The sequence below is a fragment of the Equus przewalskii genome, chromosome 26 (genome assembly GCF_037783145.1).
Source record: "Equus przewalskii isolate Varuska chromosome 26, EquPr2, whole genome shotgun sequence".
NCBI lineage: Eukaryota > Metazoa > Chordata > Mammalia > Perissodactyla > Equidae > Equus > Equus przewalskii.
In genome coordinates, this window is record NC_091856.1 from 36,173,790 (window position 1) to 36,198,960 (window position 25,171).

General features: G+C 58.6%; 1 long non-coding RNA gene and 1 other non-coding gene across 2 annotated transcripts; one reads left to right on the top strand and one right to left on the bottom strand.

Moving 5' to 3' along the window:
* Positions 1–930: 930 nt before the first annotated feature.
* On the bottom strand, positions 931–1,056 carry LOC139079785 (U6atac minor spliceosomal RNA). Its single transcript, XR_011533719.1, has one exon. It is a non-coding gene; the product is annotated as a U6atac minor spliceosomal RNA (small nuclear RNA).
* Positions 1,057–1,314: 258 nt separating this feature from the next.
* Positions 1,315–6,939, top strand: LOC103561599 (uncharacterized). The gene is made up of 3 exons (XR_547478.2): positions 1,315–1,492; positions 5,145–5,254; positions 5,407–6,939. It is a non-coding gene; the product is annotated as an uncharacterized lncRNA (long non-coding RNA).
* Positions 6,940–25,171: the final 18,232 nt, after the last annotated feature.

Below are 25,171 nucleotides of genomic sequence, written 5' to 3' on the forward strand. Positions count from 1 at the left end.
GACCCCTTGATGTGATGCTAGCCCCCTGCCTGCTGCCTGCTCTGCCCACCCCACAGAGGTCGTCTCTGGCGACTTGTCGGCCGAGGTTCTGGAATGGTAGAGTGGGAGCCTCGGGGGCACGGTCGAAGTGAGTTGAACGGAAAGTCTTTGGGTTTTTAAAGCGGTCTGGAATGTCTGGGATGCTGAAGAGGAGCAGATGGAACCCTTTACGCCTCCGATGCTTCAGACCAGCGGGAAAGTTCTTAAGCTGCCCGCGGGATCTGGTCTGCCTGCCTTTGGGCTGCCCCGCCTGGCCCGCCCCGCAGTAGAGTAGGCCAACTGGCCTCCTGGGGGTCCCTTCGCCAACCCTGCACCCACTGCCTGCCCAGCCAACGAGCAGATGAAGGCACACCTGCCCCGGTGTGGAGAGACTCTTGATCATGAAAAATGCCAGGCGGCTCAAAGAACAGCCAAGGTACAGTCGCATGTGTGTCTGTGCACACTGCACACGGGTGTATCACACCTGCATACCTCTGCACGAACTCGTGTATACGCACCCACGTGTTACACAACCCTGTATATAATCACGTACCACATACTCACCTGCATACACACCCGTGTATATGCACCCACATGTCATACACACTCGTACATAATCACAAGTATACACCCACCTGCAGCACGCACCATATATCTACGCACACACCCGTGTATGTGCATCCATGTGTCACACACCCCCGTACATAATCACAAGTATACACCCACCTGCATCACGCACCGTGTATCTAGACACACACCCGTGTATGTGCACCCATGTGTCACACGCCCCTGTATAATGTACCACATACTCACTTGCATACACACCCGTGTATATGCACCCACGTGTGTCGCGGTCGTGTGTCAACCCTGTACATAGTCACACACCCACCGGAAGGGGGAAAAAAAAAACCAAAAAAACAGTGGTTAGATGCCACGAAGTAGGTGGCAATGCCTTAACCGTATGCGTGTTGTCAGGCCTGAGGGCCTCTTCCATCCTTGTCAAGGGGAGTGCTAACCTTCTCTCCTTTCATACAACACGTCTGGGCCTCCGCCCGCGCGCCATTTAAGGGCCCGCGCGCGCGCCGCCTTACGCTTACGGCGACTTCGCGCTTACTCCTCAGACGCACGCAGGAAAGCGGCCGCGTCCACGGGAGCCGCAGCATCCAGGGGGAATCGCGGGATTCATTTCACTGCGCGGGAAAAACCTATCTTTTCAATGCTCTAATATATTCATAAAACCAGCCAATCAGAGGCTGAAAGGAACACCCGGAAGTCCCGAGCGTCCTTCGGAAAACTAGATTCCCCCGGAAACAAAACAGGGTCGGCGCGCACTTCCTCCGGCGACGCGCCTCGCGGGCGGTCGGGAAACGGCTGGGAACTTTCTGCGGAAATGGAAGTGGTTGGCAGCGAATCAGAGGACGAGGAAGGAAGATTCGCTCCACGGACTTCCGGACGCGGCCCTGCGCGTGGAACTGTGGGTGCTGGGGGCCCTGGGGCGCGTGGGGCCGACCCGCGCATGCTCCGAGCCCGCTCTACGCGTGTTCTGCGCATGCTTGCGCTCGCTCCGCTCGGCTTCTGCGCATGCTCCGACCCTCGTGGGGGGGGGGGCGGGGGGGGTATGCCGTCTATGGGCCTGGGGTTCGAGCCCCAGCGCGGGCCTTAGTCTCCGCGGAGCCGGCTTCTGCTTCTCCCTTCCGCCTTTTCCTCGGGGTTTTAAGATTTAAATCGATGTTTCGGGGCTGGCAGTCCCTGCAGTGTAGACAGTGGATTGAGGCAGCTCCCGCCTGTCTTTCTCGCACGCCCCGCGGTCCCGAGCCTAGCCCGGCCCGGGCCCGGCGGTGACGCAGCGCCTCCCCACGGCTGCGGGCGCAGGTGTCCCCGGCGTGACCCACGTTGCGGGGCCACGGCCGGGGCGCCGCTGCTGCGAAGACGTGTGTGTGCGCGTGTATGCATGCGTGCATGTATGCGTGCACTGTGCGTATGTATGTGTGCGCGTGTGCATGTGTGCGTGCACTGTGCACTCGTGCTCCTGAATACGCGTGCAGACACACCTGCGTGTTCAGAGTATCCATATACGCCTGTGTGTCCACATACGTGTATGTGTGTGCAGAGAGCACAGAAGGGCAGTGGACAGAGAGGGTGGCCGATGGGTCCAGCCAGGAGCGGGAGGGCAGGGGTGGGCACTGCCTACAGGAAGCCAGCTTCGCCCGCATCCGTCCTCTTTTGAGAAGTTTGGGGCTGAGCCCTTGAGTTACAGGTAGAGAGCTAACCCGCACCTTTGCAGAGCAGGTGTGGGAGAGAAGAGCGGGGCGTGACCAGGGGACAGGCGGGTATGGAGGTCGGGACTCGGTCCAGGCGCCTGGGGGAGGCGGCAGCATCAGCTGGCCTGAGCGGGCCCTCCCAGGTGCAGCGTGAGGCCTGGGTGTCACTGTGCAGTGGGGACCGCGGGGCAGGGCCGGCTTCGTTGCTGAGCCCGCTCCACGGGGCATCGGCCCTGCCGGCAGTCAGGGCGGTGTCCACGTGCCTGCGCGCTCCCAGCAGCCCGGGGCCTCCGTGGTCTCAGACATTCGGGGGCTGTGATCCCTCACTCAGGGCGAGCTGGGGCAGAGCTGTGCCAGGCGACTTCCCACAGCTCTGGTCCACAGACGCCCCTGGCCTTAGCATTTTCCATTCTAGACCCAGAACTCTGCCATCTTTTACCCGAAGGGCCGTGGGCCAAATCTCCAAACCTGGCCTCATTTTTGGGATGGCAGTGCCCTTGACGTTCAGGGAAACCTGTTTGTTTTGCACTCTCAGCTTCTGCGGTCCCTGCCCTCACCCCCTGCCTGGCCTGGGTGCCTGCGAGGAGAGGTGCTGCAGGGCAGGGGTGAGGCTGTGACACAGAGGGAGCTGCTGTCCTTACCGGGCACCTACTGTGTGCCAAGGCCCGGACTGTGTGCCCGGACCTACTGGGCCCCTCGGGTCTGGGCACATGGGGGGCTCCATCTGAAGTGGCTTGGGTCCCAGCAATGTCTCCCCCTGCCCATGGCCTGGTCATGTGGGGCCTCGCCCTTCCCTTCGGTCTGCAAGCTCCTGGTCCCTGTGGGCTTGGGAAGAAGGGCAGCTGGCTCCTCAGGAACCTCAGACCAGGCCTCTCAAGCTTCAGGGGGAGTCCGAACCACCTGGGGTTAAAATGCAGATTCCTGGGCCACCCCCAGAGCCTGCATCTGGGGTCTGGCCAGGCCCAGGAATCTGCATTCGTGATGCCTTTCCCCCTCCTGCCCCCCACAATCTTGGCAGCCTGTCGCTGCTCTGGGTGCAGTGTGGACGACTGCATCTCTTCCGGAGGACTTCGCAGTAATGACGCAAGGTGTGGGAGCGGGCCGTAGAATAAGGCCAGGGTGGCCTCGCAGGGTCCGGAGGACCAGGTGGGAAGGACCCGGGAGGCAGCAGCTCCTCCCTGGGCTTGGTGCAGAACTGGTGCGCAGCAGCTGACCTGGGTTTGGAGGCTGCATTTACTGAGGTTGCTTTTCTGGGCATCTGCTGGGTCTTCTGGATGCAAACGCCAGAAGACGCCTTCTGCCCGTTCACCGTCACACCTAGGGGTGAGCCCAGTGCCTGCATGCAGTGCGTCTCCAAGTGTCTGTTGAATGAATGTGTGGTCAGGATTGGTATTATTGCCGTGAAACCCATGCCTTCAGCCCTGGTTCTGGCGCGTTCTCACATCCATCCCAAGTAGCAAGATGGCAGGGAAATCCTCCTCCGCTAGGAAGTTGCTCTGGGCCAGAGGAAGAGTCAGCTGTGTGCCTCGCTCCCTGGGCAGGAGGCTGGCCAGGCAGGCAGAGTGATCGCCTACAGGGGGACTCCCTGGCTCCCCCTGAGTTCCTTGGACCCTGAGTCTCCATCCCCAGGGGTGTCCCCAAAGGCTCCTGCATGAAATCAGGGGCTATAGCCAGAGAAAGTTCCAGAAGTAAGAGAAGGTGCGATCTCCATGCTGACCTGCCCATTTGGCACATGCAGAAGCTGAGGCGGGAAGGGTCTTGCCCAAGGGCATCAGGCAAATTGTTGCTGGAGTGGTTGGGGTGAGGACCAGCCCCCTGCTCCCAGATGCTGGCAGTAGTGGGGCCGTTCCCTTGCAGCCCGGGTGAGCCCCAGCCCAAGTCAGCTTTCCCCTCAAGTTTCATGGTGGAGTTGCTGGATCCAGCGTGGGATGCCCAGTTCAACTGGAATCTCAGATAAACAGCAAGCACAAAAAAGTGTAGGTCCCGAATACTTTATGGGACACAGATGCTCAAACTTATTCTGTGTTTACTTGGAATTCACATTTAACTGTCTTGAATTTTTTTTTTTTTGAGGAAGATTAGCCCTGAGCTAACTACTGCCAATCCTCCACTTTTTTTTTTTTGCTGAGGAAGACTGGCCCTGAGCTAATATCCATGCCCATCTTCCTTTACTTTATATGTGGGACGCCTACCACAGCATGGCTTTTGCCAAGCGGTGCCATGTCCACACCCGGGATCTAAACTGGTGAACCCTGGGCTGCTGAGAAGTGGAACGTGGGAACTTAACCGCTGCACCACTGGGCCAGCCCTGAATCTTTATTTGCTAAATTTGGCAACTGTGGTAACAGGGAGGAGGGACTTTTGTCGTTTGCCCACGAAGCAGCATTTCCCGAAGTGTGCTCCCCTGGACGACTCAAGTTGTCCCTTGAGATGCCCTACGGAGAAAAGAGGAGAAACTCGTTTGGGAAATTCTATGTTAAACAAAATTGCAGAATCCTCTTTTTGAAAAATTTGAAAAATCCACCCCCTTTTTGAAAGCAGAGTCTACTCTTGGGCCATGGAGCCGGTGGAAATGACCCCAGGGGGTGAGGGTCCTTTAGGCATCTGTCTTGGCTAATGGGCTGGTGGGCTGGAAGTCTGCAGGAGGGAGAAACGAGGGCCCAGGGGAGGAAGAAGGAGAGGAAGGCCAGAGACGGGGGAGGGATGTGGAAGGGCAGCCCAGTTCCTTGGGTTAATCCAGACCAGCCGGTACTCTCGCTGGGGTACCCCCTGGTGGCAGCTGCTGGATTTGCAGGCACAGAGCTTTGGGAAGGCCCTTCTGCAGACCCAGACCCGCTCCAGTCCGTCCGTCCATGTCCCTGCCAGGCCCAGGAAGCACTCAACAAACCTGCACTGAATGGACGGCTTCAGGCAGAGACCAAGATTATTCAGAGCAGAAAGCCTGCTTCAGCCCCGAATCCAGGGCTTATCTCCAGGTATGAGCGGCTGGGGAGAGCTTGGGCTTTCCAGACCTCTGGCAACATCTCTGCCCTGGATCTGGAGAAGTGTCAGAGTCAGGACTCAGGCAGCTTGGAGGGAGGTCTGAGGCCAGGTTGGGCCTCCAAATGGAGCCGTTTTCCCTCTCCAGAAACCCAGCTGCATGGATGGCCCCGGGGCTGCCCGCTCCTTCACAACTGAGTCCTTGGTACCCGCAGGGAAGGGCAGAGCCAGAGACGGGAGCACGACGGAAGCACTCCTCCCACCCCAGCACAGTTCCGCAGAATGAGGGGTTTGGTGGTGGAATTCGGGGAGTGTCTTGGAGACGTCTTACTGGGAGCATGCGTGGGTGGGGTGGAGTGGAGTGGGGATGGGGGTGGGGCGGCTTCACTCCCCCTCATCCCTCCCACCCCCCCTGCCCAGCTCACCTCTGGCTTCCAGATCTCTGCCTGCTGGCCAGCCGGCCCCCACGGCCTTTCCAGGGGCCCAGCTGGGAGGGGAGAGCAGGGACATTCCCAGGGTCAGCGACAGGCCCTGTGGACTCATTGCCTTTAGGAGGGGAAGGCCGCGGGGATCCAGGACCCCCCTGGGGCCATCACAAGCCTTTCGGAGTGACTGCGGGGGCCAGAAGTTCAGCTTCACGGCCACGTCTAATGGCTCCCACGCAGACCGGGGCTTCTGGAGTCGGCAGGCCCGGCCTGTGGGTGCCCCTGTCCTCCAGCCCGTCCTGTTGGCCCTGGAGTGGCCGGGGGTTCCTGGCCCTCCCCTGCGCTTTGCTCTCTGTGGGAGGGGGTGCCCTGAACTTGGGCGTCCGCCCCAGCCAGCCGCTCCTCCGGGGGTGCAAGGCTCCGCAGTGGGGAACCCAGGCCTCCTGGTCCACGCGGGGCGATTCCAGGAGCCTCCACCAGGGGGCGGGGCCTCACCTCTCAGGGTCCCGGGAGGGGCCCTGAGGAACCAGCTTGGCTCCGGGCCCTGCGCCTGGCGCTCCGCAAGCCTCAGACCCTGGGGCGAGCTCAGAGTCTGGCTTCTCTGGCCCTGGGTGAGTCGCTTAACCTCCCTGTGCCTCAGTTTCCTCCCCCGATGGGACTGAAGCTCAGGGCTTGGCTCACGGGGGGCTCAGTGGAGGCCGGCTGTTTTTGTCATGTTTCCAGGTAAAGGAGCTGGACCCTGACATCACAGGACTCCAGCCGGCAATGCCCCGGGAGTGGCAGGCGGTGGGGTCTGGAGCCCAGGCTCTCGGGCCCCAGAGGCACCGGGAGATGCTGGGAGCTGCCGCGGGCTGCTGGCTGTGCAGGGAGGTGCAGACTTGTGGGGTTCCTGGTGTTCCCCACATGCAAAGTCGCCATCCAAGTGTAGCCTGGACCCCTCTCCCGGCGTTAGTTCTTGCAGAGGTCAATTTGTCTGTCCTGTGCGGAATTCCTGCTCATGACACGTGCGCTTAGAACCACGCGGAGCGGGGTTGCCCCCATCTGACCGCCAAGCCTTTCGAGGGCACAGTTCTTGCGTTTCTGCAGACCAGGGTCATCGGCATTGTTACCAGCTTCCTGTTTCCTCTAATTTGCAGAGTTGTAAAATAGCCTTTTTTTTCCCCAAGTAATTTTATTGAGGTCGTGATGGTTTATGACATTGTGTAATTTCAGGTGTATGTTGTTTATCAGTTTCTGAATACACTTCGTTGTGCTCACCCCCAGTTGTCTGATTTTTGTCCATCACCATACTTATGTGCCCCTTTGTCCCTGTCACCCACCCCCGCTTCCCCTCTGGTAACCACTAATCTGTTCTCTTTGTCCATGTGTTAGTTTATCTTCCACATATGAGTGAAATCATGCGGGGTTTGTCTTTCTCTGTTTGACTTATTTTGCTTAACAATATCCTCAAGGTCCATCTGTGTTGTTGCAAATGGGATGATTTTTGTCTTTTTTATGGCTGAGTAGTATTCCATTGTATGTATACACCACATCTTCTTTACCCAGTCCTCAGTGGATGGACGCTTGGGTTGCTTCCACATCTTGGCTGCTGTGAGTAATGCTGCCATGAACACAGGGGTGCATAGATCTGTTTGAATTGTTGATTTCAAGTTCTTTGGATAAATACCCAGTAGCGGGAGAGCTTTGACGTGACCTGGAGGGGTGCCCTAGAGGGGACTCCTAGCAACCTTCTTTGCCTGTCTCAAAGTCTCTACAGTGGTTCCCGGCAGCAGATGACTCTGTCAAGAGGTTTGGGGTCCAGGGGAGGGAGGGGGGTCTAGATAAGGCCTTTGGGTGAGTGACTTTCCAGATTTTTCTCTGTGTATTAAGGAGCCCTGATGGTTTAAGACGGGTTATTCCTTGTGGCGCAGACACCATTCCCTCTCTGTCCAGGTTTCTGGGGCCAAGGCATGGTGCTCTGTCGAAGTAGAAAGTCGGTGCCATTTCTCCTTGGCCCCCTGAGCTGTGATGAAATTGTTGGGGCGTCTCCCAGCTGCCGGCCGGAGGGAGAAAATGCCATCTGCGGAACCTGCTTCCTTTTCGTCTGCAGAGTCCACGGAGCCTCTGGCGGTGTCCCCGGCCGTCACCCCGGGTGCTCCGCGCATCCCTCCAAGGGACACCCCCAGGTCACTCGGCAGAGCCTGCAGGGGGTGAGGCCTCTCCTCAGGGGCCGCTATTTATAAAGTGACCGCTGACCCCGGACGTGCGGAGGGAGGTGGGGACGGAGTGTTCCCAGGGTTGCCGTTTGACCGGAGGCCTTCTTGCGTGACCGGCCGGCCTCCGGGCCACTCCGGTTCTGCCCTGGCCCCCACGGCCCCGAGGGAGCGGAAGCGCCGTGTGGATCCATCTCGGGGGCTCCCCGTCCTCCGGGATATAAACATCCCGGGCGGGCTCCCAGCCAGAGTCCCGAGGGCCCGAGGGAGGGAGGGAGCTTGGGGCCTGCGGGACCAGGCAGGACGCAGACACAGGTCATCCCTGGCTGTTCCAGGACCTTCTCAGGCTGCCCCCACGTCTGGCTCTGTTTATCGGCCCCGGTGGCAGCCTGGCATGGGGTTCTGCTTCTTTTGTCTTCTCATTCAGATGTTTGTGGATGTGGGCTGGGGCAGGGGAGGGCCTGCCATCCCCCCACCTTCCAGGAGCGCTGCCCGGAGAGCCAGGCAGGGCCTGATGAGCGCGATGAGCGGGGTTCATGGTCTGTGTTACCTGCATCGCTGTGCGGTCCTCTGGGCCTCCGTCCTCGGGGTGCCAGGAGGGGGAGACAGATGACTGAACAAGGCATTACGGGGACAGACTGTCCAGCAGGAGGACGCCCGGCATGGCCCGCACTGTGTCCGGGCCCTGTGCTGGGTGCTCTGCCCCATTCGTCTACACACAGTCCACACATGTCCCGCAGAGGGACACGGGCACACACGGCCCACCAAGGGCCACATAGCCAGCGAGGAGTGGCACTGGGATAAACCGCCCCATGGTCCCTGCCTGCATGTTCGGGCTGTTCCCAGAAGGCTACAGGGATGGCACCCGGGGCCATGGATGCTGGTCCTTCCAGCTGGACTTGGGAGGCCCTCCTGCTGGAGGAGGAACCGGGTGTCCCCAGTCCCGTTAAAAGCACCCAAATAGCCTGTTGTGAATAATGGCCACACCAGTGTTTGCCTCATTCTCCTTGCCCGTCTCCCAGCAGCTTGCCCCACTTGGGGCCTGGTGGGGAGTACAGCCCCCCAGCTCTTGGCCCTGATGGGCCCAGTTTGGCAGGGCTGGCAGGGGACTCAAATGATGAAGCCTTTACAGACCCTTTCATGGCACCAAAACTCACCCTTAAAAATGTGACTGGAAAGAATTTAGTTTCAAAAACGTTGCTGGACAGAGCGTGGCTGAGCCAGGAGGAAGTGGGAGGCGTGGCTCTCTGCCCCCCTCCCAGGTGGGCCCCGTCAAAGTTGCCCCCACCTTCTGAGTGCCTACTGTGCACAGGCCAGAACCAGGTGCTGGCACACAGTGTTTCTGGGATCTGGCCATCCCCAGAAGGCACATGGCTCTACCCTCTTGGAGCTTCAGGCCCCGAGAGAAGCTGACGGTGAAGAAATGATTCCTGGATTAGATTCTGGGAGTTCCAGGGGCCGAGGGAACTCATCTGGAGGTGGGCAGGAAAGGACAAGGCCTGGAGGCCGAGTTTGCCTGGGAAAGAGGGGAAGGAGAGGGCTCTGGGAAGAAGACACAGCCTGTGCAAAGGCCCTGGGACAAGAAAGAGCAGCACTCTCCCAGGACTGGAAGGAAGGAGAGAAGCATAGGAAGGCCTGGAGGCTGCAAGACTGGTGGGGGTCTGGGAGGCTGCAGAGGTGAGCGGGGGGAGGGAGTGGGGGAGGGGGCAGGCGATAGGATCAGAGTCCACAGGGCAAAGATGGGCAGCACGGAGGAGGTGGCCCAGTGTGTTGCTGTGGTTGTCCAGGTGGGATGCGGGGCTGGCCTGCATTGGGAGGGGTGGATGCAGCACCGTGACGCCCCTCCAGGTGTCCAGCAGCCCCTGCCCTGCCCGTCCATCTTGTCCAGGGCCCGGGTGCTGCGGTTCAGGAGGTCGGAGCGTGCTCCACCCGTGCGTCTCCTCGAGGGGTGCATCCCCCAGCCCTCTCCAAGCAGCCTGACCTCCCCAGCCGACCCCGCCGGCCCGGCCTGGCCGATGCTGCCCCGGGAGCAGCGAGAAGTGCAGTGTGTGTCAGAGATTTGGGGGTGCAGCTGTGGGTACACAAGCCGGACTCCAGTGGCCCAGACGTGAACCACCCTGTGCCAGGCCTGGAGGGGGCCATGAGAGAGCCTGGGGACCACTGAGCAGGAGGCACCTCCCTAGGGCCACCCTGAGAGAGGGAGGCCAGAGGTCACTGGTGTGTCCCACTGCCTTGCTTCGCTTGTCTCCCTCCGACCGTGCTGGTGTCGAGAGGCAGCAGCGTCCGCTCCTGGGTCCAGCTCTGTGCTGGCTCGGGCTTCCCTGGAGCCACAGGCAGGGGGTGGTCTCCTGCTTCAGGAGAGGAAGCAGGCGAAGGGTGGGGTCACGGCAGATGGGGGTGGGGGTCATCTTCCAGGTCGCGAGCCTGGGCCCCGGCCTGGACTCTCTGTGGACAGCGGGGGCACTGCCCTGAGGCAGGCGTGGCTGAGAAGGTCTCATGGGGACAGGGTTGGGGGGGTGGGCACAGGAGGAGCCCTGGGTGCTGCCGGCCAGCCCGTTCAGGCTCCCCCAGTGCCCTGCCCCTGACCCCGTGACCCTGGTGTGGCCCAAGGCCCCGGCAGCCTCTGCTATTTCCGGCCCTGCTGAGCCTGGGCCTGATTGCGTCCCCAGCTCCCTGCCGCTTCACGCTCAGCCGCTGCCCGCAGAGGGGAGAAGGGCCACGCCAGCCCCTGGGTACGCGGCAAAGGCAGAGTGGACCGGGCACCTCCTGCGGCCCAGACACTGGGGCTGGGGGTGGGCGCAGCTGGAACTTAAAAGAAAGGCAGGAAGGGGCCGGTCTGCTCTCCATCCACGGGGCAGGGTCGTCTGCAGCTCAGACTCAGGCTGAATCCCTGCCTGTCCCTGGGGCAGGTGATACTCCGCGTGAGGTCCCTGCGGCTGCTGTAACGAGGGACCCCAGACTGGACGGCTGAAAACAACAGGGATCTCTTCTCTGCCAGCGGCTGAGGCCCTAAGTCCAGAATCAGGCTGTCAGGAGGGCCCAGCTCCCTCTGGAGGCATCACGGGGGAGCCCTCCTGCCTCTCCCCGCTCCTGGGGACCCCAGTACTCCTGGGTTTGTGGCCGCATCGCTCCAGTCTCTGCCTCTCTTCTCCCTGTGTCTCTTCTCTGTGTGTCTCTTATAAGGACACTTGTCGTTGGATTTAAGGCCCACCCTAATCCAGGTTGATCTCATCTTGAGACCCTTAACTTAATTACATCTCCAAAGACCCTTTTTCCCAATAAGATCACATTCCCGGATTCCAGGGGACGTGTCTTTTTGGGGTCACCACTCATCCCACTGCACTCTCCAAGCCTTGGTTTCCACATCTGTGAAATGGGGATGTCGTGAAAGCTGCATGGGCCTGGGGAGAGCAAGCAGTGGCTGTTTTTTTCCTGTGCCCGAGCCCTGACATCTCCGCCCGACCCATGGGGAGCTGGGTCCCTCCCAGGTGAAGCAGCCCCTCCCTGGGGGTCAGCACTGGATTTGGGACCCTCTCTGTCAACCTTGGAGAAGCTGCTCCTGCATCTGTGAAATGGGAAGTTTCTTTCTTTTTTTTTTTTTTTTGAAGAAGATTAGCCCTGAGCTAACATCTGCTTCCAGTCCTCCTCTTTTTGCTGAGGAAGATTGCCCCTGAGCTAACATCGTTCCCATCTTCCTCTACTTTATATGTGGGACACCTACCACAGCATGGCTTGACAAGCGGTGCCGTGTCTGCACCCGGAATCTGAACCCCGGGCTGGCGAAATGGAACGTGTAAACTTAACCGCCGCGCCAAGGGGCCAGCCTCCAAAACAAGAAGATTCTTGCTGGGGAGAGATCATGGGCCTTTTAAATTCTGACAGAAGCCTGTTCTGTCTCCAGAAAGATGCAAGTATGGTGCGTGCACACACACGATTCCAGGGGCTCATAGACCTGAGAATCTGGACTCATTTCGGGCTTAAAATGCACCATCAACCTCTCCATCGGGCCCAGAAGGAAATGTGGAGGCCGGGAAGGCTCTGCGGGGGGTCAGCCCTCCCGACCACATGCCCGCACCGCCGCCCCTGCAGCACCCCGACCCTCACCCTCGGGGTCTGCGTCCATCTGCGCGCGCTGCTCCCTCTGCCTGCACCCCCTCTCCCCCGCCGGTGCCTTCTCTCCCTCCAGGACACCCTCATCCCTGCGCTGTCCCCTTCTGGGTGGCCACACTGTGCCTGCGGGTTTGCAGCCTCCCCTCCCTGAGCCCTGGGCAGGGCCCACTGTTGAGTCCCTGCTCCTGGCCGGAGGGGGCACAACCAGCGGCTGCCTGCCAAGTGCAGGCAGGGAGGAGGGGCTCCAGGAGTCCGGAGAGGGAGGCCTGACCCTGGGTGGTGGGACGGGATGCCTCTGCGAGCCACAGGTGTTGCCCACGTGGGCTCTGTGTCCACTTGGGCCCAGGCTGAGAGCGCAGCGGAGTCCTCAGTGCCGCGTGAGTGGGACAAGCATCCTTCCTGCCAGGGCCCCCCAGGCCCACTGTGCCCCAGGCCTGTTGGGAGGCAGACATGGCCCCCAGCCCCAGCCTAAGGCTGCACTTTTTTTTTTTTTGAGGAAGACTGGCCCTAAGTTAACATCTGTGCCCATCTTCCTCTATTTTATATGTGGGACACCGCCACAGTGTGGCTTGACAAGTGGTGCGTAGCTCTGCCCCCAGGATATGAACCGGTGAACCCCGGGCCGCTGAAGCGGGGTGTGCGAACTTAACTGCTATGCCACTGGACCAGCCCTGAGGGCCGCTCCTTGAGATGGGGACGGACACTGCCCAGGCTTTGATCTTCGGGTCTGAGGGAGGAGGAGGGGCTTGTGGCTAGGCTGCAGCTCTCCCCAAGGCTCCTCGGCCAAACAGGCCAGCAGTCCCCTCTGGCCAGCAGCCCCCACCTGCCCCCGGGCCAGCAGCGCCCACCCTCAGCAGCAGCCAGCCCCCGGCGCTCCCAGGCTCCCTGCAGGGCCGGCTCACAGACTGGCTAACTGACGTGCTGTGTCCTCTGCTCTCTTCCTGCCTGGCTCTCTTATTTATTTAGCCCGAAGTAACCCCTGCCGTTGCCTCTGCTCAGCTGGGAGCCAGTGTCCTCCGCACTTGGCCCTGCGACCCGGGATTCTGGTTGGCGAGCTCCTCTTCCCTTCTAGGCTGGTGTCCAGGGTGGGCCCGAGGGAGCTGTCCACGAGGCTCTGCGTTGACCGCCCCAGGCTGCAAGCGTGGACAAGCGTGGCCGGGCGCTGCGAGGGGAGCCAGACCCTCCTCTGTACCATCTCCTCCTCTTTAAGATTGGGGTGACCCTGCCCGCCACGAGGGGCCTGGCAGGAGTTGAGGAGACGAGGTGTGCCCAGTCAGAGGGGGTCTGGTGCACAGTAGGTGCTCGATGAAATGAGGTGTGCGCAGTCAGAGGGGGTCTGGCACACAGTAGGTGCTTGATGAGATGAGGTGTGCGCAGTCAGAGGAGGCCCGGCACACAGTAGGTGCTTGATGAGATGAGGTGTGTGCAGTCAGAGGGGGTCCGGCACACAGTAGGTGCTTGATGAGATGAGGTGTGTGCAGTCAGAGGGGGTCCGGCACACAGTAGGTGCTTGATGAGACGAGGTGTGCGCAGTCAGAGGAGGCCCGGCACACAGTAGGTGCTTGATGAGATGAGGTGTGTGCAGTCAGAGGGGGTCCGGCACACAGTAGGTGCTTGATGAGATGAGGTGTGTGCAGTCAGAGGGGTGGTGCAGTCAGAGGGGGTCCGGCACACAGTAGGTGCTTGATGAGATGAGGTGTGCGCAGTCAGAGGGATGCCCGGGGCACAGTAGGTGCTCGAGGAGATGGTGAGCCATGCCCCTGCATGGCTGCGGGGGTTTTGTCTGAGTGAAGGGCACATCTCCGGGTTCTAGGGAGGTGAGCAAGCCCTCCCACAGGGACACTCACGGCAGGAAGGTGAGTGCACATGTGGTATTGATGGGCAGCACCTTCTAGAAGGAGGAGGCTGACGATGACATGTGGACAGATGAGGACAGTTCTGGGACGGAGAGGCTGGGGGCAGATTTTGGGTGGGCAGTCAGGGAAGCCCTTTCCTGAGGTGACAATTTGGCTTCCATCTGAAGGCCCAGAAGGAGGCAGCCATGCAACGATCTGGAGAAAGGGAATTCCAGATCCCGGGGCCAGCTTTTGCAAAGCCCCTGAGGTGGAATTAGCTTGGTAGTGAATCCAGGAACTGGACGAGGCCAGAGAGGGGGGCTCAGGGAGGGCATCGGTGCCTCCTGTTGTGGACCTCTTTGGGTCACAGCCCCTCTCTCATCCCACACCAAGTGGGCCACCTCTGACCTTCCTGGCCCTGGGCTCCTGGTATCTGCAATGTGGCCCTGTCCTCGGCCCCTGACTTCTCATCATTCCTCACATCTGGTGCCTTTTGTCCCCCTGCACAGCTTCAATGCCAAGGGTGAAGGGGAGATGCACCCAACGGGCCTGGCTCCCTTCTGTGACACTGTGACCGTCCCCTGGGCCCTGGACTCTGTCCGTTGCCTCTGTGGTGCCCCCCATCATGCCGCCTCCCTCTCATGGGGTCCTCTGCTGTCATAGCTCCCATCCACACCTGGAACCCCTGGACCCCATGCCGCACTGGTCATCACCCCACTTCACCACTCCCTTTACAGAGAGACCCTTGAGAGCTGTGTCCCTCGCAGCCACCCCGTCTCTCGTCCCTGTTAGCCCAGGAACCCCCAACTCGAGCTCCCCCAAGGTGGCCTGTGGCCTCTGCTTGGCCGCGGCTGGCAAGTGTCCCCAGGCCTCCGCCAGGACCTCGCAGGGCCCCTCCGCTTTGTCTTCCCTGTGGCTCCCGGGGCCCTCCCCCCCGGGACCCCACTCCTGCTCAGGCTGCCCATGCCCTCCCTGGCCTCCGAGCACCGGCGGACCCGGCCCTTCTGCAGCTGTCTTCACTCTGAGAGGCTTCTTCCAGGCCACACTTCTAGTTCCTTCCATGGGCCCACGACGCCACACCTCCGTCTCCAGCACCGGCCACCTCCGCTCCTGCCCCTGCGTGCCTGTGGGCTCCTCCAGCTCAGCGTGGCCAGTGCTGAGGTCTTGACGCCCCCCGCCTGCCGCCCCCAACCAGCTCCCGGCTTCCCTGTCTCAGATAGATGTGAGCAAACAGGGCAGGGGGAGAAAGCCTGTCCCCTTGCTGCTCTGGACCGAGGACCTGAGGGAGAACAGGCGTCCGAGGCACCAGAGGGACGCGGTGCGACCTCAGTGAGCTCCTCTCCGCGGCAATGTCTCCCCAGGACTCATGTCGCTTTGGGGTCACTGGAGGGTCTCAGGGCCTGGCGGGTGGCACTGGGGGTTGACTTCCTCTTGCAGTGGCGGGGGGCCCCCCGAGAGGGGCGGGCCTTGGCGGGTCCTCCTTTCCCTTCCCAGCTGCGATGTGGGAGCAGCTCCCCCAGGGTCCGGCTCGTGTGCCGGGGGTGGTGGCTGAGCATCCGGCGCCGCGTCCTGAAGGCTGAGTAGAGGGAGGTCACCTGGCGGTTTCAAAGGCCACTGCCTGTAACTGAGCCGGTGACACAGCACCAGCCCTGGGGGGCCAGGCTGCAGCCGTGCTCCGATTTCACCCTCAGAGACCCCAGGGCGGCGGGGGTCAGGTGTCACCGCCCCTTCACAGGCGGGAGGCCCCGGCTGGAGCCGCCTGCCAGGATCCCGCAGCCGGTCACAGAGCGGCGGGGCCTTCTCCAGCCCTGTCCGGGCCCCGAGGAGAACTTCGGAGAGGCAGTCGGTGTAGAGTTCAGTTGTGAAAAAGCATCCAACAGATTCAGCGTACAAGAGATAGAAAGAACAGAAAGTGAAATAGAGAAAATCAGTTTAACCACCCAGAGAGCCCCGGTCAACATTCTCCTTTTTATCTTAGTGCCACTCTCCATGTGCGTGTGCGCGCGTGTGTGTGCGGCGTAAATCTGTATTCACAGGTCGCTGGGATGGTCCTGTACTCCTGCCTCTGTCTTACTTTTTCCTGTAATGCATCGTGAGATCCACACACGACTTTAAGCAACCAGGAGGCACCACACCACACTGTACGAAATGCCAGAATTCACTCACCCCGCCGTGGACTGTTTTCACTGTTTCCGCCGTAACAAACGGACAGACAATCGGACATCCTTGGTGGAGGAAGCCTGGAGTGAAGCTCCTGGTGTGCCCACGGGTGACTCTTGGTGTGCAGACTGCACACTTCCTTCCAGAAGGATACACGGGGAACCTGAGTGTCTGTCCCCTCGTCTCGTTAATTTTAGGTGTTAACAAAAGCCTCTGCCAATGTGGTAGGGGTGCAGAGTTGTCTTTGTTCTCTTGACTGTTCACTTTGGATTTTGTGAGGTTAAAAACATTTCGAGATGCTTATTGATTACATTGCGAATTGGCGTTCACGTCCTTTGCTCATTTTTTCCCCTAATGGGATAACCATCTTTTTTGTGCTTTTGCCGGAACCCACATAAAATCTTTCCCAGCCGTATAAGTTGCAAATATTTTTCCGAGCTTGTCTTTTGTCTTTCCGCTTTGTCTGTAACTGAGGTTCACGTTTGAACGTTAATTGTTTTCCACACCCAGTTGCTCTGTCCTCCACGGTGGTGGTCTCACTGCAGGCTGGGTGGGGGCGCTGGGTGGCGAGGGGCTTTCCTGCAGGCTCCCGCTCCTGTGCCGTTGACCCCTTCCTGGAAGTGCATTTCGTGGGGGGACGGTTTGGGGTCATGCCTGGCGGCTCTTGTCAACCTAAACAGGACGTTCTGTGCAGTCACAGAGATTACGTTTGTTTGTTTGTTGGAAATGAAGATCTGTGAGCGGGTGTGTGCGTGCGTGCGTGCGAGCGAGTGTAGGGAAATGGGGCAAGACATCCAATTAGCAGTTTAAAAAAAGCCTTTGATTCTCCTGAACAATCCACTTCCTTCCCAGAGCGGAGGGCCTGGGCTCCCCGAGGGCTCAGCTCTCCGGGCGTCTTGGAGAGTCCCTCCCGAGGGGACACCGCGAGCACGAGGAGCGCTGATGGAGGGCGTCACGCCAGTGTCCATGGCGGACAGGACCCTGGGGGCGCCCAGGCCCACTCTGCCCCCTGGGGCCCCAAAGGCAGGCAGGGGTGGGGGTCCTTGATCCGTTTCCAGCACATTCTGTCAATCTGGATGGAGGTCTCCTTTGCTCAGGACACGCCCCGCTGGGCCGACAGCTGCCCAGCACCGATGGCGGGGGCAGTAGCCACTGCTGCGGTCTTTCTCAGGCCCGTTTATAGAGGGGGAAGCTGAGACCAGGCGATGGGGCCAAGGGGCCCACCATCACAGAGCGAGTGAAAGGCCTCGGGGGGGCCTGGAATGCTGCTCCTGCTGGGGGTCGGGGGAAGGGGGTGTGGGGGGTGTGTGGGGGGATGGGGGGTGTGGGGGGGTGGGGGAGTGGGGGGGTGTGGGGGGGTGTGGGGTGTGGGGGGGGTGTGGGGGGGTTGGTCTCTGCCCCGCCACCCCGGCCTGCGGGGAAAACAGACCCCTCTCGTTGCTCAGCTGTGGTCAGTCTCGTCCCCAATTCCCCCCTCCATGGGATGGGGAAGGGGCCTCCAGGATAGGGAAACGATGGCAAGGATGGCATTAAATAATGAGAACATAGTCGCTGGCATACTGTAGGCACTCAATCAATGATGATGATAGAATAGAAAAGGGTTGAATTCATGTCATGTTGTGATTTTTTTTACATTAATGATTCCCTAAGCTCTTGGCCTGGGGAGGAAGGAATAATTTAACGGATCTCATATGAGCTCATTGGGGCAAGTACCCACCTCTCCCCGAAAATGTGTGAAACTTCAGCCAACCGAGAAGTAGTCAGAGGACCAACCTCCCAGGGGTGCCCGGGACCGGGGCCCACCTCGCACGTCCCCACCGCCTCCCTGGGAGGCAAGGACCGCGTCCAGGCACCAGGTCCTTGGATGCCTGGGGACCAGGCACCTTGGAACAGAGTGTTGGCCCTGGGAGCCTAAGGCCTGGTTTCAGGTCCTGGCTCTGTGTTTCTCCAGCTGGAGCCTCAGTGTTCTCGTCTGGTCTGTGAGATGGGTCTGCCCGTCCCACCCCCTCAGCGAGAACCCTGGGGCAGGGTCCATTTGCGGGTTAGCCCCGTAAGCATATGCAAGTGCAGAATATTTCTACACTTTCTCTGTCTTTCTCACCTGCCCCTTCCTTCCTGGTTCTCCCAGGCCCTGGACCGAGGTCAACCGATGCTCCTAAAACATTCTGTGGAGTCTGGGCCTCGGGGTCCTGAGATGAGAGGCTGCCCTCCACGTTTACTGCCAGCCTGTCTCGGGGAACGGAGGCTGGCTCTGATGCCCCAGGGCCTGCCTCGCTTCCACCAGCCCAGCCAGCGGACAGGCGGCTCCTTCCGACAGGAGAGAGGTGACCCCACACTGCCACGAGGGCTCAGGCAGAGCTGGTCCTGGAGCCGGGAATCTTGACCCCCAGAAGGGGGTCACTGGACACTGAGGAAGGAGGACGTTATGGGGGCCCAGAGCCCAGGGGACCCCCAAACACACCCCGGGCCGGCAGGGGTGGGGACAGAACGCCGGCCATCTCCCAAGCTTCCAGGCACGTGGCGTATTCGCTTCTCTCCTGTCCCTCCCGCGAGGATCCAATTAATCAATAGAAGAAATCTCTCGTGTCACACCTCTCTGAGCGCCACAGGCTCCTACAAGATTGATTAACACAAACATCAATTTCTCGGGCTGCACGCCTCCGAAAACACGGCACTTTTTCAGATTGAATTGCTACTGTGCGCCCGGTGTAAATAAAGGAGCGGGAATAATGTGGAAGATTTGTTACCATGCACAGCGGCTGCTCCATTTCCCTCTCCACCGGTGCTATTGGGCGGGTAGGGGGAGAGCAGGAGAAAAGGAAGGAGGGAAGGAGGGAGGGAGGCAGAAAGACAGACAGACACACAGGCAGAAGGAGGTCAGGGGAGAGGAAAGAAGCAGAGAGACGGAGGTGGGCCACGGGGTCAGGGGGTTTCGGAGAGGGACGTGCTAATTCGTTATTTATTTTCTGCAGGAGCAGCAGCTGCCTGGGCTGTGGCCCTCTGCTGCTTCCAGCCCTCCGTGGACCCCCAGTGCCCTCACAGCCAAGCTCAAGTGTCTCCCCTCTGCCCTCCAGACCCCAAAAGATGGCACCCACTCCACCTCACCTCTGTGCCTCCATGAGGGCTGTTTATTGCCCTTCGCAAGTCTGTCTGCTGCTGTTCCCTTAGGACCTGGCTTCCTCACAATTTGGCGCACATTCACCAGGGCTCGCCATGCGCTGGCACTGGGGATGCCCAGGCGGGGCCCTGACCGCAGAGCTTGAAGTGGGGGGACCCTGTCTTCCCCCGGAGGTGCCTTTTGCATCCGCCGACAGGGTGGTGGGGCCCTCCCCGGGGTTCCCACAGGCTCTATGTGCGTGTTGGGTGCTGTGGGGCCCCGGGGGCTCGGTGAGCCTGGCACACAGTGGGGGCACACGGTGGGGGCACAAGGGACTCGGAAGCCCTCTGAGAATCCATGAATCTTAGGCTCCGTGTCAGGACGTGTGAGAGGGAGTATAGGGCTTACCATCGCGGGGTCTGCCTCTCCAGACGCCTTCCCATCACCACCCTCGCACTCTTGCTCACCTGAGCACCGACTGGAGCCACCCTGACCTACGTGGAGGGGCCACACGTGTCCGCCATGCCTGAGCTAGCCGTCGGGACAGATGAGAGAGCATGCAATGACAGGACCGAGTGAGGGGGCTGAGCAGGCACAAGTGCAGGGTCTGCAGAGCATAGAGGCACCTCCCAGCCCAGCTGGGGCATCCAGGCAGGCTTCCAGGAGGAGGTGGCTCCTGAAGGTTGAGTGGGCATTACCTGGGGGAAGGAACCAGGCACAGAAACTCTCAGGTGAGAGGTGAAGGGGCTGGAGCTGCAGGCTGGCTGTGGGCGAGGGGTTGAGGCTGGGACGGTGGGCACCAGGGGTGATGGCCTGGACCAGGAGGGCCGAGGGAGCAGGAAGAAGATGGGTTGGAGGGACACTCAGAGGCAAAGGAGTGGGTCATGATGGGTGAAGTCAGGGCTCAGGCCTGTGCTGTTTCTACCCTTCAGAGACTCTCCCTTGTCCTTTGCTGTGGCATTGCACGGAAGCTTCCGGAAAGCAGGCCAGCGGAGGCCAGTTCGCCCCAGCCGTTTCCCACATGGCTGTTCTCCTCCCGCGGCACCTTGAAGTCCCCGCTCTGCTCTTGATTGAGGAGAAGGGCCGGGGATGGAGAGGATCCAGGACGGAGGGTCCAGCCCTTACGGCCCGGCGCGACTCTGCTGCCCGCTCTCCGTGACAGTCCCAGGTTAATTGGCTCTCGAGGGTCCCTGGCGGAGGGCTCAGTGCCTGTGGCTGACACACTTCGCTCTCAGCAGCGGGCTTCTGAGGGCTTCCTGGAATCCTGCAGCAGAGAGCGGAGGGTCCTGGGCGTCCTTGGCGGGAGCCACATCATCTCCCCTCGGCCCCTCGGGGCTGCCTGGGTGTGGGGTCTTTCTCTCGACGTTGATGTTGTGTACAAGGAACACGCTCACAGCAATAGACGGCAGGCCCCCGGGCCTGTCCTTTCCAAGCCCAGCTGGCCGCTCCCGCTCTGCCCACCCAGCCCATCGCTGGGGCTTTCTCTCTCCTGAGCTTCCTCCCCAAGCGGTATTTGAAGGTCCCTAATGTCCCAACAGGGAAAAGTGTGCAGTGGAAAAAAAACAGGGTGACAGAGTGTGTCTCTGCTGCCTCCAGCCCCTCAAGGACCACCCCTCGCCCCCAGTTTTGGGTCCCCTATTGTCTCTCTGACGCAGGTTCCCCCTGGGAAATGGGATTTGGGTGGGCATAACCGTATCATTTGTTGTTACGAGACATCAAGTCGGCGCCGACTCCGGGCCACTCGGTGGATGAGCGATGTCACCATGTCCCATCCTCAGCAGCCCCCGCCCCGGGTCCTCACGCCTCTGGCTGCCTCTCTGGCCTCAGCCCAGCTCACATTTTCTCTTCCTCTTTTCCTGCTGCTTTCCACTTTCCCCAGCAGTTTTGTCTTTTCCAAGGAATCCTGCCTTCCCATGACGTGCCCAAAGCAGGACAGTTTTACCATTTTTGCCTTAAGTTGCTCTAGGACCCGCTTGCTCGTCTGTCTGGCGGTCGGGGGTCCGCAGACCTCTCCTCCACGCCATTTCTCCCCGGCACCCTGCTGCACTGTCCAGCTTTCGAGTGGGTTTTTGTCCAATGAGCTGTATTGGTATTTTTATATAAAAACTATCTTTTCAAAAATTTAGGTTTAGCTTACATGCAGTCAAGTGCGCCGATTGTAAGCCTACAGCTCCAGGAGATTTTACAGACTTTTCAAGTATAATATTTAAAATGTCACAAAATGTAGGTTCCAGAAGCGTCTTCTTGAACCACCTGCCCTGTGCCAGGAAGAAAGGAGAGAACGCCCCGGACCAGCCTCCTGGGCTGAGAACCCGGCTGCTCCCCCGCCCAGCTGTCCTCACCTGGGTTATTAGCTGGGGTGACAGGTGAGGGAACAGGCAGGAGTCACAGGTGGGAGGAGACCAAGCTGGGCTCAGACTCGGGTCTCCAGACTCTCAATCCAGTGCCCTTGGTACAGCCATGCACTGCATCTTGGGTCCTTCCCCATGGAGCGTCCCAAGGACTGAGGAGGCCACCAGCCCTGTTGCATGGAGCACACCTTGTGCTGTCAGCTGGCATGCACGATGCATTCATTCTTTCATTCAGTGCTTCAACAAATGCCCAAAGCCTGTGCTGTGCGCCGGGCACTGTGCTAAAACCTTTAAGTGGTAGCTTCTTCGATACCCAGTGATGTAGGGATCATGGTCCCCGTGTTGTAGAAGAGGACACCAGAGCTCAGAGAGGGTAAGAGATTTGCTCAAGGTCACACAGCCAGAGAGTGGTGGAGTGGAGCCCTGGACTCCGGCAGGTCTCACCCCAAACCCATTTTCTTAAACATCCACCCCCTCAGTGGCTTGGCCCCAACCAGGAAGCCTTTGGCCACCTTTTCAGTGACATCGGGGGTTCTCTGGGGTGGGGGGGCACACAGCCCCTCTTCAGTGCGGTCCTCAGTGGGCGCTCCAGAGAAGAAGCTGTGGGTCGGGTGGGCAGGGGTCTCGCTGCGAGGTGGGCTGGGCGCGGGAGAGGCAGCGGGGCTCTTGGCTGCTGCGTCTCGGCTGTTGGGTCATGGCTGTCCCTGTCTCCTCCTCAACAGGTGGGCTCAACGGGAGCACAGACGTCTGGTTTACCCAAACTCCTGTTTCAGGGACGGGGAAGCAAGGCCCAGACAAGGGAAGCATGTTGCCCCAAGTCACACAGCAGCTAAGCCAACCTGGGCCTGGAGCCCAGGAGTCATGGGAGTGGGTGAGGGCCAAGGGCCGAGGGCGAGACTGCTGGTGAACTTTCAGTGGCATCAAGCGAGTGAGTCAGGCCCTCCACGGGCTCGGGCGGGCAGGCACGTGGGCAGGCAGCGGGCACTTGAGTGAAGTGTGGCTAATTTGGTACAAGAACACGGATGCCACATGCAATTTCTGCATCTTGGAGAAAACAGGGAACAGTATGAGGCCTGTTCCAGACGCAGCAAGAAGTGGGACTGGGCAGGTGCTGTGCGAGGGGTCTGGTGTGTGTGTGCAGAGGACGGAGGCCCAGGCCCCGCCAGCCACATCCGCCCCGGGGTGCTGGGGAAGGGCTCCTGCAGCCAGAGGACAGGGCAGACTTGCTCCAGCATGCTGACAGGTCAGAGGCAGGCAGAGCTCCAGGACTCTGTCTGCCAGGGGCCCCTGTGAGCTGTCCACCCCGGGCCCACCTTGGCACCCTGAGCAGGTCCCCACATGCTAGCTCTCTCCCCCTTGCTCCCCTCCCTTGCATGGGGAGGAACAGGAGGGTCCTGGGGGCGAGCATAGTGTGAGAGGCCTGGCAGGGACACCATGGAACATGGGGGTCATCCCCTTGCCTCAGCCTGGGATGGGCTTGGCTGGGGGACAGAGCCGGTCCCCCGGGTTGGGTGTCTGCACCCGTGTCTGGGTCACACCCGGCTGCAGGGTGAAGCTGCTGGTTTAGGACTTACCGTTTCTCCTCAAAAGCTTCCATGCCCTAAGTTCAGAAGCACAAACACTCACCTAGCTTCTAGAGGGGAAGGAAAGAAAGAGGGGACCAGTGGGCAGGGTGATTCTGAGCTTTCCCCGGGGAGCCAGAAAGCTGGGCTCCGATCCCGGCTCCCCACATAATCCCTTCTTGCAACAATCTGCCCTGGGCTCTCGGGAGAACTCCGTGAATCAAGCAGGCAAGACCCCTGCCCTGCAGCTTCCACTCTGACATAAGACCCTCCTGGCCTGGTGATCAGAGGGAATATGGCAGAGGGATCATGGTACTCCTTACCTGGAGAGGGGTCCTGGAGACTGGGCAGACAGAGACCAGGAAGCACTAGCCCACTGTCCCTGGCGTGTAGTGAGGGCTTCTTGACTGCTGTCACTATTATCTGCTTGAGCCAGTGGGCACAGAGATGCAGAGGTGAGATGTCCCTCACCTTGGAGCACGGGGTAAGTGGCCCTTGGGTACCAAGAGCTGCCCGAGCATCAGGAAGGCTGAGGGCTGGATGCTGCACTGGGCAGGATGGTCTGAGAAGGACTAAGCTGGAATGGGACATCCAGGATGGCCTGACGGCTCCTGACTCATTTCCTCTCCTTTGCACAGCAATTTTGGGATTGGCCTGGGGCAGTGTGGCATCTCAGCCAGGATCCACATGTGATGTGCCCCTCCTTAGATGCTCCCCAATCCCTGGTTGCCCCATTTGCCCAGGGCCACACAGCTAGTAAAGGGAGTGGTTAAGAACAAAGAAAATGACAAAACATTTTGATTGAATGAAAATTAAAACACAACACATCAACTTGGTGTGATGCAGCTAAGACAATGTTTAAAGGAAAATTTATAGCATTAAATATTTACATTAAAAAGAAAATCAGTGATCTAAGCTTCCACCCTAGAAAACTAGAATAATAAACAAATTAAATTCAAAGCAAACAGAAGGGAGGAAATAGTAATGAGCAGAAATCAATGAAATAGAAAACCAAAAGGCAACAGGAAAAAATTATCAATGAAACCAAAGCTGCTTCTATGAAAAGACTATGTGTAATGGACAAATCTCTAATCAGACTGACCAAGAAAAAAAGACAGAAGACACAAATGATCAATATCAGGAACAAAAGAGGAGACATCACCACAGCTCCTATAGACATTAAAAGGATAATAAAGAATATTACAAAAAATTTCATGCCCACATATTCTACAACTTAGATGAAATAGCCAAATTCCTTGACAGACACAAGGTACCAACGCTCACTCGAGAAGAAATAGGTAATTCCATTTATGTTAAAGAAATTGAATTTGTTGTTAAAAAATCCTGCAACAAAAACAGACAAACCCCAGGTCCAGATGACTTTCCTGGAAAATTCTACCAAACACTTAAGAAAGAAGTAATACTGACCATACACAATCTCTTCCAAAAAATAGAAGGGAAGGGAACAATTACCAACTCATTTTATGAAGTCAGCGTTATCCTGATACCAAAACCTGACAAAGACATTACAAGAAAAGAAAACTATAGATCAATATTCCTCATGAACATAGACACAAAAATCCTCAGTGAAATGTTAGCAAACGAAATCCAACAATATCTAAAAAGGATAATACATCAAGAACAATTGGGTTTATCCTATGAATGCAAGTCTAGTTCAACATTCAAAAACGAATCAATATAATTCACCATATCAACAAATTAAAGAAGAAACACAAAAGAAACATCAAAAAATGTAAAAAAACAAAAAAAGCATTTGATAAAATTCAACATCTATTCATGAAAAAAAAAATCTTTCGGCAAATCAGAGAAAGGAACTTCCTCAATGTCACAAAGGCATCTACAAAAACCCCATAGCTAACATCATAATTAATGGTGAAACACTGAATGCTTTCCCTCTAAGATCAGGACCCAAGCAAGGGGACGAAGTATCATTACCCTCACTCAGTACTGTACTGGAGAGTGTGACCAATGGAGTAAGCAAGATAAAAGAAAGAAAAGATAGACAGATTAGAAAGAAGTAAAACTGATTTTATTTGCTTTTAACATGGTCATCCATACAGAAAATCTCAAAGAATCTATGAAAAAGTTGCTAGAACTAACAAGTCGGTTTAGTAAAGTCACAGGATACAAAGTCAATATAGAAAAAAATTAATTGTAACT